Source organism: Lygodium microphyllum, chromosome 27 (assembly GCF_053477565.2).
Source record: "Lygodium microphyllum isolate KBCC chromosome 27, Lygodium_microphyllum_v1.1.10, whole genome shotgun sequence".
Taxonomy (NCBI): Eukaryota; Viridiplantae; Streptophyta; class Polypodiopsida; order Schizaeales; family Lygodiaceae; genus Lygodium; species Lygodium microphyllum.
This window is the reverse complement of record NC_141161.1, coordinates 14,348,635-14,367,791: the sequence shown is the minus strand read 5'-3', so window position 1 is coordinate 14,367,791 and position 19,157 is coordinate 14,348,635. Positions and strand designations below refer to the sequence as shown.

The 19,157-nt window shown below is 44.1% G+C and overlaps 1 protein-coding gene across 4 annotated transcripts in view; it reads left to right on the top strand.

The window, feature by feature from the left end:
• The window catches only part of LOC148012074 (ribose-phosphate pyrophosphokinase 1), a 113,903-nt gene that overhangs the window by 15,160 nt on the left and 79,586 nt on the right, over positions 1–19,157 (top strand). The window lies entirely within an intron of this gene.

Genomic DNA, 19,157 nt, shown 5'->3' with positions numbered 1-19,157 from the left:
AATATGCTTTACTATGGTTTTGAAGTCAGAACGGTTGAGAAACATGAGTTATGGATGCATCCAATGGTTTCTAGCAACAGTTTTGGACAGTTTTTCAGTTTTCTATTATGTTTTGCTGGCTGGAAATTTTCAATAAGTTTTGCGCATATGCAACAATTCGACAACAGTGGCCCATGTTGTGGTGACTGTCATGCCAAATTGAAATTCGAGTGTTATATACTTTTGCTTTGGCCCAATGCAATGCAATCGAGAACGATTGCAAGGTTTTCAAGGGGGAGGTCTGTCACGGGGATGTGAGATTTTGAGATGCTTTAATCTTGCTAGTAACATTTGATTAAGTTATTAATCAAATGTGCAAGGTTGTTTAGCACGTGATGCACATGGCAGTTATTTCATGGGAACGGGCCAAGGACCCCGAGGATGGAGTGGGTGTTAAAGGCAAAAGTTGTGTTAAGTTATGCCAACTGGGTTTTGGTGGTCAGTTGGTGCTAGGTTGGGGACTCTAGGACAATTGTTTGGCCATTAAGTGTCAGTGGTGACACTAGGGACTAGCATTAATTAATTAATTAATGCTAGTCTAAGGGTCAACAGAGGTTGGGAACCACTCCAAGTTGCAAATGGCCTAGCCAATTTCATTACAGATGGGCACGTTTAATTTTGGGCAGGGTCAAAAGGGCTGAAATTAATTTTCAGAATGAATTGTGAAAAATTAATTTAATGGCTGAAAAAGCATTAGGAAGGCTGCCACTTGGCAAAACTTTCCCATGCAACTAGGGAGAAGGCTGTTGGAGGGTGGTGAAAGCTGAATGGCAGCCATTTTGAGCTTGGTGGAGGGAGAAAAGGTGATCAGATTTGACTTTGAGAGGCCACGATGATTGATCGCGCGCACCGCGATAGGACAGGGGGCAGCAGGTTTTCTCTTCCGCCTCAAGAGAGGCGGTGGTAGAAGAGGAGGGCCCGCTAGCTGAGCTGAGCTGAGCTGGTGTTTTACTCCCCTTTTGAAGCTGTTGGTGCTATAGGAAAAGGTTAGGCATGGAGATCAAGGTAGATAGTCATTACGTGCAATGAGAGAGATAGAGAGAGTGCGAGAGAGCAGAGTAGAGAGTGAACACGTTTTTAGGTACAATGACGAGTGTACCACTTTAGGTTTTTAGATAGATATATGTATGAAAGTACAATGTGCTAAGGGTGTGTTCACACCCGTGCACATATAAAAGGCACGATGGCCCTTTATTCCCAACAGGTGCCATCAGATTTGTCATCAGAGCTATGAATCAAAAGATACATTTCAGTTGATTTTCTCTGTCTCTGCAGCATTCTCTTATCTCCTCCAGTCTATGCTCAAGCATTCTTAGTAATTCTCAGCCATTGGTAGCAGAGTACACCCAAATTTGGTAGACAACAGAGAGTTTACTGCTGTAAACCCTAAATTACAGCAGTAATTATGGTTTAGCAGCCACCTTGGGACCCGTGCCATCAGTCAAAGGCATTGTACATTGAAATCAACACCGGAAATTTGTGGAATTGTGAGGATTTCAAATGCCAGCCCATCTATTGTGAATTTGGGGCGGCATTTGACCAGTTGGGGTTCCATTAGAGCAAGTCCTGGGTGAAAATCAAGGGGCAATTTGCCCGAATGCTTTGTTGATTATTGGAACAGCAAGGGGCTTTTGAATCAACCAAGGAGATCGTGAAATCTCGGCTTGTAATTTATCCATTGGCAATTGAAATTAAAGAAATACCGAAAGGGGCACCAGTTTTGGGGCCAACAGGGTGTCCACTGTCCAAGATTATGAAGGTAAAGTGAGCATTTCAGTTTATGTTCATTTATTGATTGCTGTAATTAAGTGCTTAATCAAGTTAAACCACCCTATCTGAGAAGGAAGGCTGGTTTCAGACTGACTGAGCAGGAGTAGCCTAGAATATATAGGCATGAATAATGCCATAAAATATGTCAGGTCGGCTAGTATTAATGCTGGCCAATTGGCAACGATAAATGGTTTAAAGCATAAAATGCTACACAGTAAAAATGCCTAAAATATCTACATAATGTCCCCAGTCCACAATACATACTCAGACTCACATATGAGCTGATATACTTTGCTAAAATCTAGTTGCACTCCTAATTGCCAAGGGCTTTTGAAATTAGAGATATGAAATGGGTTTTGCTATTCATAAGCATAATTTGTGAATTAGGGCTTATTGTGGAGTTTGATGTTGAGTCATTTCAGATTCGGGATGGTGGTTGGACAGATAAGAAAGGTGGTTTGCCATAGTCGATAGGAGTATGGTACCTGCAAGCCTAATAGATATTGTTGCTCTCTCCAATTTTCTTTCTTCTTAGTTCCACACCAAGGTTTGTTATGCTCTGTTTGGTCACTTCATGTAACAAAACTTTTGTATATCAATTATTACAAAGACATATTGATTCAATGATTACAAAATAATTTGATACTCATGTACTTTGAAAGGCAATTTGTATTATTTAAGTGTTTCAAAATATGATTAAACGTTTATCTTTCTATCTAAGGGTGGCCAATGGCCAGAATGCCTATAATTATACTTGGGTCGTCATTGATGAGATGCCCAAGAGAAATTAAAAGTTTACTTGAGTGGTCAGATTGATCAAAAAGCTCAGATGATTAAGACTTTTACACTTAGATAGTCACATTGAGTAGAAAAAGCGTATATAGTAAGTCATTTTAGAAAGTGAAACCAAATGCTCATGATCAAAGAAACAAACCATAAACTAGTGAACCTATATAATGAAGCTCTCCAAAAGCTAAATTGAGCAACTCCTAAAATTTAGGAGGTTACTATTTTTGAAAGTTGCTCAAATGGAAATTTTGTATGTGTCAAAGGCTCTAGAATTTCTCAAGGAACAATTTTGTCTTCAACATCTATCTCAAATTCTTAACCATTTGAGAGATTTTCAGAGTAGAAAGTTTGAAAGCTTCTTTCTCTAGGAAAGTGATATGTATTCGATCTTTGATACTTCTAAAGAGCCGAGACAAGAGGCAACCCACCAATGATCACTTGCCAAAGAAACACCTTGCATTTAAAGGGTGTCTTATTCAACTAGCTCTTCATTACAGTCATCTTTCACCAAACCTTAGATTTATGTATACTCCAAGTCGCATTGGCGTTATCGACCAGCCAATGATGATCCTTAATCATGAGATGATAAACTTGGTTAGTTGAAGCCTTTTGAAGGTTAAGATGACTAAGAAGATTCTAGTCTTGCTAGGGACAATTAGGAAGAACAAGCACAGGAAAGGGCTGCAGAGGCCGTAGCATCATATCTAGCTAACCTCCCAACTCACGATATCCATGAGGAATCTGAAAACGTCTCCTAGTTGTGCAGTATGACATGCCCATGGCTGACAAGAGTGGCGCTGACAATAGAAGTTAAACTTAGATGCGCCATATGGTTAAATTTGGGGTGATCCCTCTTGTTTTCCATCCTAGGAGAGCAGCCACGACAACCATCAGCTCTAGCTGAAAAGAATTAGCCATTGACCAATCCTTTGCAGGATGCCAACACATCTTTCGAAGAACCAAGCATCAAGAACAAACCAAATGATTCATCAAAGAAGATGAAGGTGTTGAAAAGCGGGTATCAAAATTAAGAACGTGCCACCATGAAGCTTGGATGCTAGTATCACCACGGATGAGACCTTGATCTTTCAAGATAAATCGGACAATAAAGACCCAAGGGCAATAATTAGAGCACATAGCTTGAAGGAGTGATCAACGAAGGGCCACCATGTGAGTCTTTGCATCAAGAATAGCTCCACCACCCATACTTTTAGGGATACAAGCATGACTCGAAGAAACCCAAGATATTCTTGCATGCAAAGAATACTTCTTTCACAACATGAAGCGTATATGCTTTGTAAGGGTGTTTAGAGTGGTAATAGCCAAGGGCAAGAGTGGGAAGAAGTAAGTGAGCATCGGTAACATGATAGCTTGTGCAATCTTGAGACACATGGAAGGGCTAAGCCTAGGATTTCTAATAGGCAATCTTTTCCTCTTATTTTTCGTGAAATCCAATCCAATAAAACTTTGGGCTGAACATTGACCCCTAAGGGATACCCCAAATGTCCGACAACATTGTCACAAGGTATGATCAACCCTTGCCATCCTAGGGACTAAAGATCAGATTCATGCAGCTAACAAGAGAGGATGTTGTAGCATTGACATGAAGACCAAAAGCATGATCAAAGAGATCCCAAACATCCAATGCCTTACAAAGATTATCCCTTTCTGCATTAAGGATCATGAAGTTGTCATCGGCCAAAGATTGACTAATAAAATGTTGTCCATAAGGAAGGGATAAACCAGACGGTTGATAGTGGCCACCATATGAGATAACATAGTAAGGATTGGATGAGTTGGCAAAGCAAAAAACAAAGGACTCAAAGGGCAGGCCTGTTCGATTGATTGCTGAAGGGGAGTGGAATCAGTGACACCACCATTTAATATCACTTGGGAGGATGCATTAGTACTGATTGTGTAGATCAACTGGGACATAGGCAATTCCAAATTCCATAATATGTATAAGTTTTGCAATGTAAGGACCAATTAGATAATCAAATGCCTTTTTCAAGTCTAGCTGTAGTAAGACTACTTTCTGATTAGAATGCTTAGTATAGTTGATTCCCATTTGTATATTTAGTATATTATGCAATATGTTCCTGCCCTTGATGAATCCATACTAGTTGGGGTGCACAATGTCATACAAACTTTTGTGGAGGCGATTGGCCAAGACTTCGGGGAAGATTTTATACATTGACCCCATTAGATGTTAGACAGTCATTTCCTGGACAGACGGTGGACAGCAGAGTGCCACATCAGCAGTACGGATGTTAGCAGCTACGTCAGCAATTGCGCAGGTGCCACGTGGCAGCCTGCAGTCGGACAGGACAGGCTGCAGTCGGACAGTTTTTAATTATTTTTCTGCAGTCGGCTGCATTTAATGCAGCCAACCTGGTGCTGGGCATTCTTTTTCTTTTTGGCTATTTATAGCCAGTTGGTGGCACACTCCAGTCATTATTCTTTTCAGATTCTGATCTTGAGATCTGTTGGCTAAGACAGATTGTGCGTAGGCTGACGGAGATCAAGGTCATCAAGTTGGAGACATACGCAGATATTTCCTCTATCCCCTTGTGCATTTCTGCACTCTTATACAGCATATTACATTGCAGATTTTCTGCGTTTACACTGTCTCCTTTTCTCTCTCTCTCTTCTCTCAGTGTTCACTCTCTCTTAGTCTTTGTCCTATGCTTCTGCATCGTTGCACTCTGACATGGTATCAGAGCGGTGAAGATGGACTAACTAAGGGCTGAACCTATCTGAAGAGGAGATTTCAGCGCGACATATGACTGCGTTTCCAGGATTTGAGGGCGAGTGGGAGGGCTGCGCATCGGATCAAGGCTGAAGCAAGCGTGGGCGTGCGGGAAAGGAGTCTAATCGGTGAATTTGCTCTAGGTTATTGCTGTACGAAGGGGAGAAAAGCTGCGTTTGAGGCCTTCCAGTGCAGATTTTATCTTTTCATTGCCTTCGGCGGGTGAAGAAGGTTTGGGCAGCGGAGGAACCAGCCATAGAAGGCTGCGTTTTTATAGTCAGAGGGGGTTGATTTTGCGTTTGTGCAGGTATTGTAGGTTAACATGTCTACGGAGATTGATTTGGAGTTCCAGTCGATAATGGACAGGAAGTTGTCTGTCCTACCAGCTCTTCCATCGGATCAAAAGCTTGATGGTGACAATTACCGCATCTGGCGGGTGATGATGTTGGCCATTTTGGAGTCTTATGATTTGGCAGAATTGGTGATGGAGAAGTTTAACAGGTCCTCGGTGAGGGATTAGTTCAAACTCTCTTCCAATGCTCGCGTGGAGTTGACCAAGGCCTAGTCTCATTGGGGCAAACTGAATGCCAGGATTTGATCTTTTCTGTTTTTGTCTTTCACTACAGCCATGATAGCTCACATCGAGCACTTGACGGTGGCTCGAGAGATATGGCTGGAGCTTGATCAGATGCACAAGCGGATAACCATGATGAAGAGGGTTTCTTTGGAGGTGCAGATGCGGATCTTGTTCGTGAATAAGTCTTCTTTGCTTAGGGAACACATCAACAAGCTTCGGCAGCTTTAGATGCAGGTTCAAAATGCGAGGAAGCCTATTTTCTCCGAAGACATGGCGATCACTTTACTATCCCAGTTGCTGCCACGATTCAGTACTTTTTATTCCGCTCTTATTGCATCAGGGCGGGAGTCGACTCTTCGGTGGGAAGAGTTGGTACCAATGGTCTTGGACCAGGAGGAACAATTGAAGGGAGAGAATGCTTCCAAATTGGAGGCATTGGTTGGTCAAGTCTCTCAGAAGAAGGGGAAGGACCAAAAGAAGAAAAAAGAGGACAACAAATCCAAGAAGGACAAGGAGAAGGAATCGACTTGCCATATTTGTGGAAAGACCGGTCATTGGAAGAAGGATTGCTCCGACAAAGAGGAGGACACCAAGAAGAAGGACGCGAAGGATTCTAGAGTGGTGGCTGCACCCTCATCAGCTGCTTTTCTACACTTAGCAGTCATTGAGGACTCTACACCGAAGACTTCTGATGTTGCGATGGCAGCTCCCCAGGCTCGTGAGTGGATTGTGGACAGTGGTGCCTCTCGGCACATGACTTCTCCCGTTGGTGTTGCCCATTTGCGACCTTCGTGTAGGCAGATTCTCATTGGAGACAGCTCTTCTGTGTCTATTACTGTGCGGAATCAGATGCAGCTTATTCTAGATGGACGTGGTGGTACCCACACTTCTGAGGTGTTGCATGTGTCAAGTTTGGGGTATCATTTACTTTCGGTCCATAAGATTTGTGCTCTTGGCCTCTTGGTGGAGTTTGACAGTGATGCTGTTCAAGTCATGGCGTCTACAAATTGAAGTCCTCTTTAGCTCTTACTTCTCTTCTTCTTACTTCTCAGACATAGTCCGAGCTATGGCATACTCGGTTTGGCCACTTGAACTACGAGTACCAGAAGGCATCGTGAGGGTCGTTTGTCCGAGGATTGCCAGACATAGTGGTGAGCCATTAGCCATGCGTCTCCTGCATTTGTGGGAAATTGCATCGGGGTGCGATTCCTAACAAAGCTTCTAGGCAATCTACTTTACCCATGGAGCTTGTATGTACGGATCTTTGTGGCCTGATGAGGACTGAGTCCCTGAAGGGGAGCTTGTACTTCATCTTGGTTATAGATGACTACAGCAGGATGACTTGGCCTATTTCTTGACTTTGAAGTTGGAGGCTTTCTCTGACTTCAAGGATTGGCTTCTCTTTGAAGAGAACCGTTCTGGCTGGTGACTGAAGACCCGGCGTTCAGACAAGGGAGGTGAATTTATGTCTAATGAGTTTGCTCGTTTTTGTGCAGATAGGGGCATTCACTAGGAGTTGCTAACACCAACACTTCCCAAGAGAATGGCATTTTGGAGCGGAAGAACCGAAGTGTGATCGAAATGGCACGCACCATGATGGAGCACCGACAGACACCTCAGTTTCTGTGGGTTGAGGCAGTGGCTACCGCAGTTCACATCCTCAATCGATCTCCCACTTCGGCCGTTGACAGGATGACACCTTTTGAGGCTTACTTTGGGACTAAGCCTGATGTCTCTTATTTCAGGATCTTTGGGTGTGACGCTTATGTGCACATTCCGAAGACATAGCGTGATAAGTTCAAGGCGACTTCCTGACGATAGGTTTTTGTTGGCTATAGCTCCCAGTCCCAAGGTTATCGTTTGTTTGATCCCGTCAAGCGGGATGTCTACACGAGCCGAGATGTGCAATTCGTGGAAGTTCCGACCATAGAGGGGGGTGAGGAGCACCCTGTTCTTGGAGATCCAGGGAAGAGTTGGGTTCCGAGACAGTTCCTTTGGAGCCAGAGCTTCTTGATGGAGATTCTTCTTCTGATTCTGAGTCTTCTCTTCCATCGGCAACCCCCGAGGAGCTTCCGTCGATGGATGTTCCTGAGGCTTCAGCAGATGGAGAGTGATGGGGAGAGGTTCGTCCTCCTCGTTGGGCCTGTGACACCCTTCGAGATTCAGGGATCGAGGGGGTCCCTGAGGAGTGGGAACCGTAGGATGGACCGTGGAGGTCACGGAGGAACCAGACACATTCTTTGGAGCTTGTTTGCTCCAACTATTGTTTGCTGACCCGTGTTATGCAAGATCGTGAGCCCACTTCAATGAAGGAGGCTTTGCAGTTTGATCATTGGCGGAAGGCCATGGAAGACGAGTTGGAGGCTATTGAGAGGAATGGCACTTGGTCTCTTGTGTCTCACCCTCTCATAAGAAGGTGATTGGTGTAAAGTGGGTCTTCAAGACCAAGTACCTTAGTGAAGGTTCTTTGGACAAGCACAAGGCTCGCCTTGTTGCTAAAGGTTTTGCTCAGCGCCTAGGCATTGATTTCCATGATACTTTTGCCCCCACTGCTTGTATGGCGACTATTCGAGCTGTTCTTGCCTTGGTTGGCCATAGGAGATGGCTTGTCTATCGGTTGGATGTGAAGTCGGCCTTTCTGAATGGTGACTTTGCTGGAGGAGATCTATGTTGAGTAGTCTCTTGGCTTTGGATCCTCGGATGGGAAAGTTTACTGGTTGAAGAAGGCCTTGTATGGCCTCAAGTAGGCTCCGCGTGTATGGAACGAGAAGATTGACTTGTTTCTTCAGTTGAAGTTGGGATATCGGCGCTCCCAGGTGGATCCGCAGCTTTATGTGCACACTTTTGAGGTTGGTCGTGTGCTGTTTATGTTATATGTTGATGATTTGATTTTGACAGGGGATCATGCAAAGAAGGTCTGAGAGACCAAGACAGCTTTACATCAGGCATTCGAGATGACGGATTTGGGGCTTCTTAATTTCTTCTTGGGTCACGAGATTTATCAGTCTCAGAGGGGGATTTTCATCTCTCTCTCAACAGAGGTACACTCAGGAGCTCTTAGTGACTTTTGAGATTGAGACTTGTCGGCCCATTACTACTCCTATGGATCAGAATTGGAAGGCCACTTCAAACTTAGATTCTCCCGTGATGGATGCTTCATGCTACCGTCAGTTGATTGGATCCTTCATTTAGCTTCTCAACACTCTTGTTGATCTTTGTTTTGATGTGGGTCTTTTGGCAGGGTTCATGACTGAACCTAAACAGGTGCATTGGCAGGCTGCCCTGAGGATTCTTCGGTATTTGAGGGGGACCTCCGACTTAGGGATTTCTTATCCCGCAGGTACATATGCTTCCGATCTGGTTCTTGCAGGTTGGAGTGACTCAGATTGGGCTGGCAATGTGGACCACCGATGGTCTACTACAGGCTACTGTTTTACCTTGGGTACAGGTGTTATCTCTTGGAGTAGCAAGAAGCAGCCCACGGTAGCCCTTTCTTCTACTGAGGCGGAGTATCGGGCTGCGTCTTCCACCACATGTGAGGTTGTGTGGCTTCGGAGATTGTTGGAGGAGCTTGGCTGCCCCCAGACTCGTCCTACTCTTTTGCGGTGCGACAATGAGAGTTGCATTGCCTTGGTATGGAATCCTGTATTTCATGCCCGGACGAAGCACTTTGAGATCCAGTATCACTTCATTCGGGAGAAGCTTCTGGATGGGACCATTGATGTGGAGTATTGCAAGACGGAGGATAATATTGCAGATTTGTTTACGAAGGCGCTTCCCTAGGGTCTTCTTCGGCAGCATTCCAGATCCCTTAGTCTTTTGACCCGTCCAGGATCTGAGAGGGGGTGTTAGACAGTCATTTCTTGGACAGACAGTGGACAGCAGATTGCCACGTCAGCAGTACGGATGTCAGCAGCCACGTCAGCAATCTGCGCAGGTGCCACGTGGCAGCCTGCAGTCGGACAGGACAGACTGCAGTCGGACAATTTTTAATTATTTTTCTACATTCGGCTGCATTTAATGCAGCCGACCTGGTGCTGGGCATTCTTTTTTTTTTTGGGCTATTTATAGCCAGTTGGTGCCACACTCCAGTCATTATTCTTTTCAGATTCTGATCTTGAGATCCATTGGCTGAGACAGATTGTGCTCGGGCTGACGGAGATCAAGGTCATCAAGTCGGAGACATACAGAGATATTTCCTCTGTCCCCTTTTGTATTTCTGCACTCTTATACAACATATTACACCGCAGATTTTCTGTGTTTACATTATCTCCTTTTCTCTCTCTCTCTCTCTTCTCTCAGTGTTCACTCTCTCTTAGTCTTTGTCCTATGCTTCCGCATTGCTGCACTCTGACATTAGAGAGACGGTCTCCAATGTTTGTGGCATAAATCTTGTTTCCTAGACCTGTTGGTACATGGTGGTTAAGGGTTTCACTAGACTAGTGGCATAAGTGTCAAAAAACTCGTTCGTGAGGCCATCCCAACAAGGACTTTCATCCATGGGTAAATGCAATAATACATTCATGACTTGTATACTCACGAATGTCACTTTCCAAGGTAGTATGGATGTTGGCAAAACATGACTCCTGACCAGTGATATAAAGCCACACGAGCGTTAGAGAACAGTGTAGAAGGGCTTTGAGCCAAGCCAAGAAGATGTAGAAAATAGTTTTGGCACATTCGAATAATAGTCTAACCATATTTTCTTGCGTAGGGGAAGGGTGCCAACCCAGAAATAATTTATGGGTTTGGCAGGAGGCATCTTGCAAATTTTCAGCTAGAGATTTCAATTTTGCTTGGTGCGAAGATTCTAACTGGAATTGTTGAATAAGATCAACCAATCTTGTGGCCAATGGGGGCTGAAACACTTCATTTGGTGTCTCAACAAGCAATGAACGAACCAAGGCTAGGAGTTTGTTTGCCGCCTACTGGTGCTGTTTGCAAAGGGGTGCATGATGAATACCATACTGTTGAGCAACCCACTGCACGTTACTAATCAATTGCTCAAAGGATTGATTGTTGCTCATTGGAAAGTCTGACAAGAAGTGGTCAAGCAATTGTCCCATGTAGGCATTAAAAATTGGGTGTTTCAAATACGAGGAATTAAAACGCAAAGGAAGCTTTTCCAAGAATTGTGCAAAAGGCGCAACAGATTGTGCAAGCATCTTGAATTGCAGAGGAAAATGATCTAATAAGACATATTGATTCTGGACTTGCATATCTAGGACCTTTGGTAGAAATGCATCATCGTGCATGACAAACGTGCAATCCAATCTAGACCATGCAGCGGAATATTGCGCCAAATGAAATGCGAGTTCAAAATCTGATAGATGCAGCCAAGACCAAAGGTCTTGTTTAAGAATATTGAAGGCAAACTCTTGCCTGACTCGATTCTTAGGAGCATTGGTCATTGAATGCCCAAAAGTAGATTGCAATGAATCCACACACATGTTGAAGTCTCCCATTAGCAACCTCGGTTCGCCAAGTGTCAAAGAGGTTGTTAATCTACTCCACAAATCACGTTTAGACACATGATCATTTGAAGCATAGAGACCATCCAGCCATAGGACCTCCCCATCAAGTACAATTTCGATCGCCACAAAGTGGCCATGCACATCAGTTATGACAAGGATCGGCTGAAATCTCTTAGAACCGGCACGAGAATACCAGAGTAGTGTTGTGCAGAGCCCCCATCATAAAATAGACGAAAACCATTACAATCCACATTCTTTTTTGCTTCACCATGACTTTTGTGTCCAAGGGTGCATAAGGCATCCCATTGATTCTTGTGCAAGTTGTACCACATGTCATGCTGATTGTTGCATGAGCAAATGCCACGCACATTCCAAGTAGGAACTTTCATATGTAATCAGGAGCAAAATCAAGGCCAAGGTTGGTCATGCCTTGCTTTAACTTTTTGTGCTAACAACTGAAGCATTCCCGTGTCCAAGAAATCTGCCAATACTGTGAACGAGTTCATGTGTTGACTCATTGAGTTAGAGGTAGAGGGATCATTCCCTTTCTTGGGAACAAACCTGGAATAATGCCAATCCCATGCAGTGATCACCTTGCCTTGTGTATCAAAAGCAAGTGTGGGTGGGGGTCTTGAAGCGATCTACAGGGGTTTTCCCTGCAAAAGCATTTCGTGGAGCAAAAGAGACCTTGTCAACAGATGGATGCACCATGGATTGCTTATCCTTATGTCACACATAGGGTTCATAAGGAGTCTTTGGGAGTGCCGGATTTAGTAGCCGAGATGTCCATAATAATCTTTTTGCTCCTTTTGGAATGGACATCCATCCAACTGTGTTCCGATTGATCATGGGATTGCATAGGTTTTTTCCCTTTGTTTATGTTGGTGGGTGTTGGAACCTCCTCATCTTGAGGGCCTTTAGTCATGAGATCTTCCTTAGCACCACTGGTGGAATTCCCACCTCTGGAATTACCTTATCCAGGCACTCAGCCATAAAATGCCCTAGCTGCCTGTAAGAGAAACAATGACAAACAAAAGTGCCCCATTTCAAATGGTAATGCAAAGATGGCATTCCAATACAATTTAGCCTTAACCAGTTAGGCCGCTTGCAAGCAGTATTCAACAACATGCACATGTGATTGCGATTGGTGGCCCTCAAGCTGGAGGGCACCAAGATCATGCCAATGGCTGCTAGAGCTTCCATAAGTAAAGGCCAATACACAACAGCGCAGGCCTCCACTTCCTCCCAAACCAGGCATTCCTGTTGGAGCAGGTGTTGAAAGTCATCCATCGGACTCCATGGTACCACATGAACAAGGCATGGATCAAAAAATAGATTATAGAGGCACCTTTGCCAAGAGGTTGTTGCGGAGCATTGTTGATTTGAGAACTACTTCATAGAAGCCCTGTGGTCCCACATAAAATTCCTCCACAGTCACCCAATGGTATGAAGTTGAGCCATTGATGGATCCATGAACACATTGGGTTCCTGCCCATGAAAAAGAGGATGACCCCTCTTTCCTAAAATGCCAAGAAAGACTGCATTGGGTTCCAGCCCTGAAAAGGAGGATGATCCCTCTTTCATAAAATGCCAAGAAAGAACACAGCATTGTCTTGGTATCAATGTTTGCATCTAAAACATCTTCCTGATCTTGATTAGAGGATGCTTCATGGTTGTGTTGATCGTAATCACGCAGCAAAGTATTGGCAAACTCCAACAAGTGTTCCCAATCAAAGTCCTGAGAGTCTTTAGTGATGGATGTGACCTGCACATAAGAGCGCACCTGATTATCAGTTGGCGGCACTCCATTAGTTTCCTCCTTGAAGGCATCAGAGGCATATTTGTTTTGTTTAATTGGTGGCTGTGCATGAGGGCAACAGAGACCTCCATCTTAGTACAGGGAATCATGTCATCCCCTTAGCATCTGAATCAGGTCCCAAAGAATCCACCAGTGGGTCGATAAAAACAGTGTTTAACTCAGACATGTCTGCTGCGAATCAGTCTCTCTCTCTCTCTCTCTCTCTCTCTCAGGGCAGCATCTCGTCTGCTCTGCTCCTCTTCTCTTCTCTCTTCCTTAATTAAGCTTTTTTTGGGGTTGTTTAAGTAAAGCTAATGCATTTTTAGCTCAACACCCTCTCTTAGGCCCAACAATGTTGCCATGAGAAGTAGGCCAGCCAAGCCTGTTTTTTCTTTATCTTTTACCCTAAGGCGTCCCACCCCAAAGCAGCTAGAGGATCGGACAAAGGGTATGCATCGGCTGCCTAGTGGACTACTAAGACTACAGAGGAGATGGTAAGCTTACCAAGGGAGCCCAAGTGATCACCCTAGAGAGGCTAGGATATTGGACAAAGTGTGTACGACGGCTGCCTAGTGGCGTATGAAGACCTGCAAAGGCGGATGGAATTAGCTTTGTTTTTTTTTTTTTGAGAGCTTTGTAGTTTTGATAGATTTAACATTTAGGGTTTCAAGTTGGCTTTCTTCCTATTGAGTATCCGTGCCCTGGACGGGAGAGTGATAAGGGATGGTCAGACCCAAGACCTTCAGACAAGTATACTATCCCTACCATTATTGGGTGTCGGTGAAAAAGGAAAATTGCTAAGGTTTGGATAATACAATTATAGCTAAGATGTGAAGCAAGCAAGACAAGCAAAGCAAACAAGCAAGCTAGGGAGGATTGCCTTGGAGATTGCCATGTGCAATGCCACGAATATGGTGGATCAATAGTTGACTACTCCAAAAGACAAAAAATGGATAAATGCGTATAGATGTATGTTTACATGAATAGAATGCTAATGCATGGGGTAATGCAAAGGAAGATGCAAGATGTCTTGCTCATACAAAATGCAATGTAATGGTGCCACTTGGACAGTGTCCTTGCAGGAAAATTGTTCACTTGTCCAAGTGTCTTTTTACAATCTTGTTATCTTGATAGTGCGAAGAAGTTACAATTGTTCATAAGTACAATACATAAGAATAAATGAATGAATGAATGCCTAAAAACCATAAGCACCATCACGGTCACTATTAAGAGAAGTAGCCATCCCCTCTCAAACTAGAAGGGAAAGCAAGAGGAAAGCAAGATGAATGAATGAATGTCAATCTAAAGAAGTAGGGGAGGGTGTACCCAAGCCGATCCTAGGTAGAAGGTATTGAAGAACCGGCCGGTTCACCGCTTTGGTTAGAATGTTTGCAAAATTGTGTGATGAAGGCACAAACTCTAGGTAGATAGTGCCTAGCTCAATTTGCTTTGTGGAAAAGTGAAAGTGGACTTCCACATGCCACATCTATGGTGTGATGATTGGATTGCTTGCAAGGGCAATGACACTTTAGTTGTCATAGTAGACAATGGTGGGAGAGTCACAAGGGAAGTGAAGCGTTGCTATAAGCTTCTGAGATAGATGGTTTGGGTGGTGCCATCGAAGAGAGCACTATACTCAGCCTCAGTCGTGGAAGCCGCCACCATCTCTTGGTTATGGTTGGACCAAGAAATGGGGGCCGTGCCCAAGGTGAAGAGGTAGCCACCATGGAAATGCCGGGTGTCAAGATCTCCTGCCCATTCATTAATTAGTGTATCCTTGTAAACATAAACTAGAATCATAAGTGAGGCCCTAAGATTAAGTATATCGTAAATAACATGACATAAAGATATGCAATCCAATGTAACATCCTGGGTGTTGTGAAATATTGACTGAGAATGTTGACATAGTAAGCTAAGTGTGGTCTAGTATAAATTAACCAAATAAGTTTCTCTAAAACAAACCTATATGTATGCGTAGTGAAGGGCTGACCTAGGATATCCTTCGACAAGTGGACACTAGGATTGAGAGGCGTAGCTATTGGCTGTGTCTAATTTGTAGTGAATTGTTCCATGAGTTGAAGTGCGTACTTTTGCCATGACACAAAAATACAACCCCCAGATCGAACTACCTCTATCTCCAAGAAGTAAAACAACAAATTGAGATTTATCATCTCAAATGTTGCACTAAGCTCTGCCTTGATTTCCGCTATGGCAGTAGAATCTAAGTCTGTGAGGAGTAAGTCATCTACGTACAACAAGATGTAGCTAATCCCCTCTGCAGTAGATCGAATATATAAGTTCGGGTCATAAGGGGTAGAATGGTATTTGTGAGTTTGTAAAAACTTGTCTATCCTATGGAACCAAGACCACGGTGCTTGCTTCAGTCCATAAAGAGCTTTTTGCTAGCGGAATATCTTATCCCTCAGGTTTTGCAGAAGAAAATCTTGGTGGGTACTCCACATAGACTTCCTCCTCTAGATAACCATTCAGAAAGGCACTCTTGATATATCTAATGTATCGGTTAACCGTAGTGAGCGGCTAGTGCGAGCTATAACTGAAAAGATGTCAACTACGTAGTAGGTTCAAAGGTCTCTTGATAATCAATATCATGTTTTTGTCGAAACCCTTGCATGACAAGGCGAGCCTTGTACTTGTCTAAAGTCCCATCAGCCTTTAGGTTGGTCCTAAAAATCCATTTGTCCCAATGGCTTTCTTGTGGCTCAGACGATCCGCCAATGTCCAAGTCTTATTTCAATCAATACTTTCTAGTTGCTTCTCCATGGCCTCTTACCATTGAGGATGCTGAAAAGCCTCTTGCCATGTATTCGGCTCAGAATGCGCTACATAATCAACTGTAAATGATGTCGCAATTGATGCCTGAGATGCAAGCCGGGAAGATCTTCTAGGTCCCTATGAAGTGGAATCTGGTGGTAAGATCCCCAAATCATGCATGGTCTGTTGGTACCAACGAGGTAATGGGTCTTGCAGGGGGGGCTTGGGAGTTGAAGAATCCGCAAGTGGGTCTAGAGCGGGTAGTAGACCACGCTTAGCAGGCATGATCTCCAATGATGTGGAAGGATAAATTGGATCGGAATTTGGTGCAGAGGATTGCATGATATTTCTCTTGTCAAAGATGACGTTCCGCTTAACAATCACCTTGTTCGTCCGAGGATCAAACAAACAGTAGGCTTTCACCTCAAAGGAATATCTGACAAAGATAAGGAGATCAGCTCGGGGAGTGAGCTTCCCTATGTTATCATTAGGCGTGCATGTGTATGCACGACACCCAAAGACTTTGAAGTGGGATATGACAGGTCGAGAGCCAAAGAATGCCGAAGAGCCATAGTCGAACACTAGTTGAGGATGTGCACTGCAGTGTTAGTAGCCTCAACCCAAAGGCGCTCAGGGAGCTTTGCTGTGAAGAGTATAGAGCATGCCATTTCCATGACTATTCGGTTCCTACGCTCTACGACTCCATTCTGAGAGGGGGAGTTGGTAGAGGTGAGTTAGCGAGAGATTCCATGCTATTGTAGAAACTCGGAAAACTCATGGGAGATGAACTCACCATTGCTATCATTCCTCATGCAACCAAGATGATGACGTGTTTGGTTATGAACTAGCAATACCAAAGCAGAGAAATATGTGAAAGCATCGGACTTATGCTTGAGGAAGTACACCCACATGTATCTCGAATGATCATTTACTATAAAAAAGTACAGTGCGCCGTTCAAAGTGGCAGTGGATGTTGGCCCTGTAAGATCAACGTGAATCAGAGGTGCCTCACCTCTATGTGTAGATTGCTAAGGAAATGGGTCTACAATGTTGCTTTCCAAGCTGATATGCTTTACAGATATCTCAAGCTAGCTTTAGGCGAGGAAGGCCCTCAACTATCTCACAGCAAGACAACTCATAAAGAGAGTCATAGCCAAGATGCCCTAGGCGAAAATGCTAAAGACGCTCATTTGTCATAGGCTCTTGAGATGTGGCTAATGCTTGGAAGCAATGGAATACGAAGCCCTCTGTTGTCGGCTCCATAAGAAAATGGGTCATGTGGTATAGGCCATTAGGTTGTGCCTCACCAGAAGCAATCACTAAACCAGTCCGAGAGTCAAGGACCTCGACTATGGTCGCTCTAAAGAAAACTGCTCACCCCAATGGCAAAGCTGTTGAATAGATAACAAGTTCACCCCAAGATGAGGGCCATAGTATACGTTGTTTAACGAAGCCAGATCCGAATCCTTATCAATGGCAAAACTGATGCAACCTTGAGTCTGGATCTTGACCGAGGAGTTGTTTCCTACGTGGACTCGCGCGGCTGCAGGGGCTCGAGTACAAAAGATGTCCTCTATAGGAGTCATGTGATGTGTAGCTCCACTGTCTACAATCCAAATAGGTGTTGATGTGCTCGGCTGTGACAAGTGGGCCTTTGTGATAACCTTGTCCAGAGGCAACTCATATATATGAACGAGACTTACATTGGACGTCTCTACGGAGATGATGTGGGCCTCTGCAGACCAGTCAGACAAGCCCTCTGGAGTTGAGAACATTGTCAACTAAGATGGTTGACCGGTGGTAGTGTGAGTTTGTCCTTTCCACTGCTCCTTGCCATCACCATGTCTCCCGTGAGGGGGGTTGCCCGATTGAGGGGTGAGGGTCTATGACTTGGGTTTTGGTGCTATGCTTCTTACTTGTGATTGACACTTGTCGTCAAATTGGCTAGCCTTTTGACAATGTTCATAATACCATTTCTTCTTAGGTACATTTTGCCACCCGGGTTTGAGTTGAGACTAGGAGTTTCCTTGTGATTCCCTTGCTTGATTTTGATTTTGATTTTGATTGTGATTTGAAGTTTGATTTTGTTTATCCTTCCCTTATTGCTCCTTTTGAGAATGAGCAACAAGAGTCCCCTTTGAGGGATTATTCATATGAAATTGATTGAACAACCGTGCATAATGTAATAATTGACACTTAAATTCATAGAATGTGGGTAAATTGGGCAAAGAAACCATTTGCTGTACAAAATTGAAGTATTTACGTGGCAATTTTTAAAGAAGCAATGTGACTTGATCGTTAGAGGACTTAGGAGTCCTTGTAGTGGAGAATTCGGCAAGGAGACGCCGATACTCAGCCAGCTTGACTTTCAAGTCATCCCGGTCAGAGATTTTGAAGTTTTAAAGCTCATGGTCAAGATTTATTTGATGGGACCTATCCCGAGTTGCATAGCGGTTAGTCAAGTGTGCCCATCACTCTAACGCTAAGTCAAAATGCCAAAGTTGAGAATGAAACTTGGGCAATAAGTCCTGTATCAGCTTGACAATAGCGAATGCATTCCTAGCCTTCCATGTGTTGACGACCTTGTATGGAACAAGTGTGGGATCGGGTTGGGGTTCCAACCCTTGCATAAGATCCCGTAGTTTCTATGAGTCAAAGACATGTCTTATCAAGTTTAACCAAGTTGTAAAGTTTGACTTGTTAAAACGAGTCTTGTCATTCAATGCATGCTTGGTGAAAGATGAGGTAGAATCATGAGGTATCGGGAATGTGGAGTAAGATGGATGTGGTGGTGTCGGATGTGTCTGATAAGGAGGAGGAGGGGGAAGAGGTAGGTAGGCAGAAATAGGTTGTGTGTGTTCAATGAGTGCTGATTGATGGAGAGGCACTGGAACATGAATGTTTCCATGAGGTGCTGGTGGAGGTGGAGGCATTGGGATACGTAAGCTTTGTTCAAATGCTGGCTGGGACACAACATAATGACCAGAGGATCAATTAGATAATGCCATGGAGGCAAACCGTGGCACCAATTGATCCACACTTGGGAGACATTGGGCGGAAACACACAGGTTGCAATGATCCCGAAAGTTTGTGAGGAAAATGTGGAACACCACCCAGTTGAGGAAAAGATGAGGTACTAACAGCTGTGCCTAAGTTTGAAGAACCTCCTAGTGTGGTGAATGAAAACAC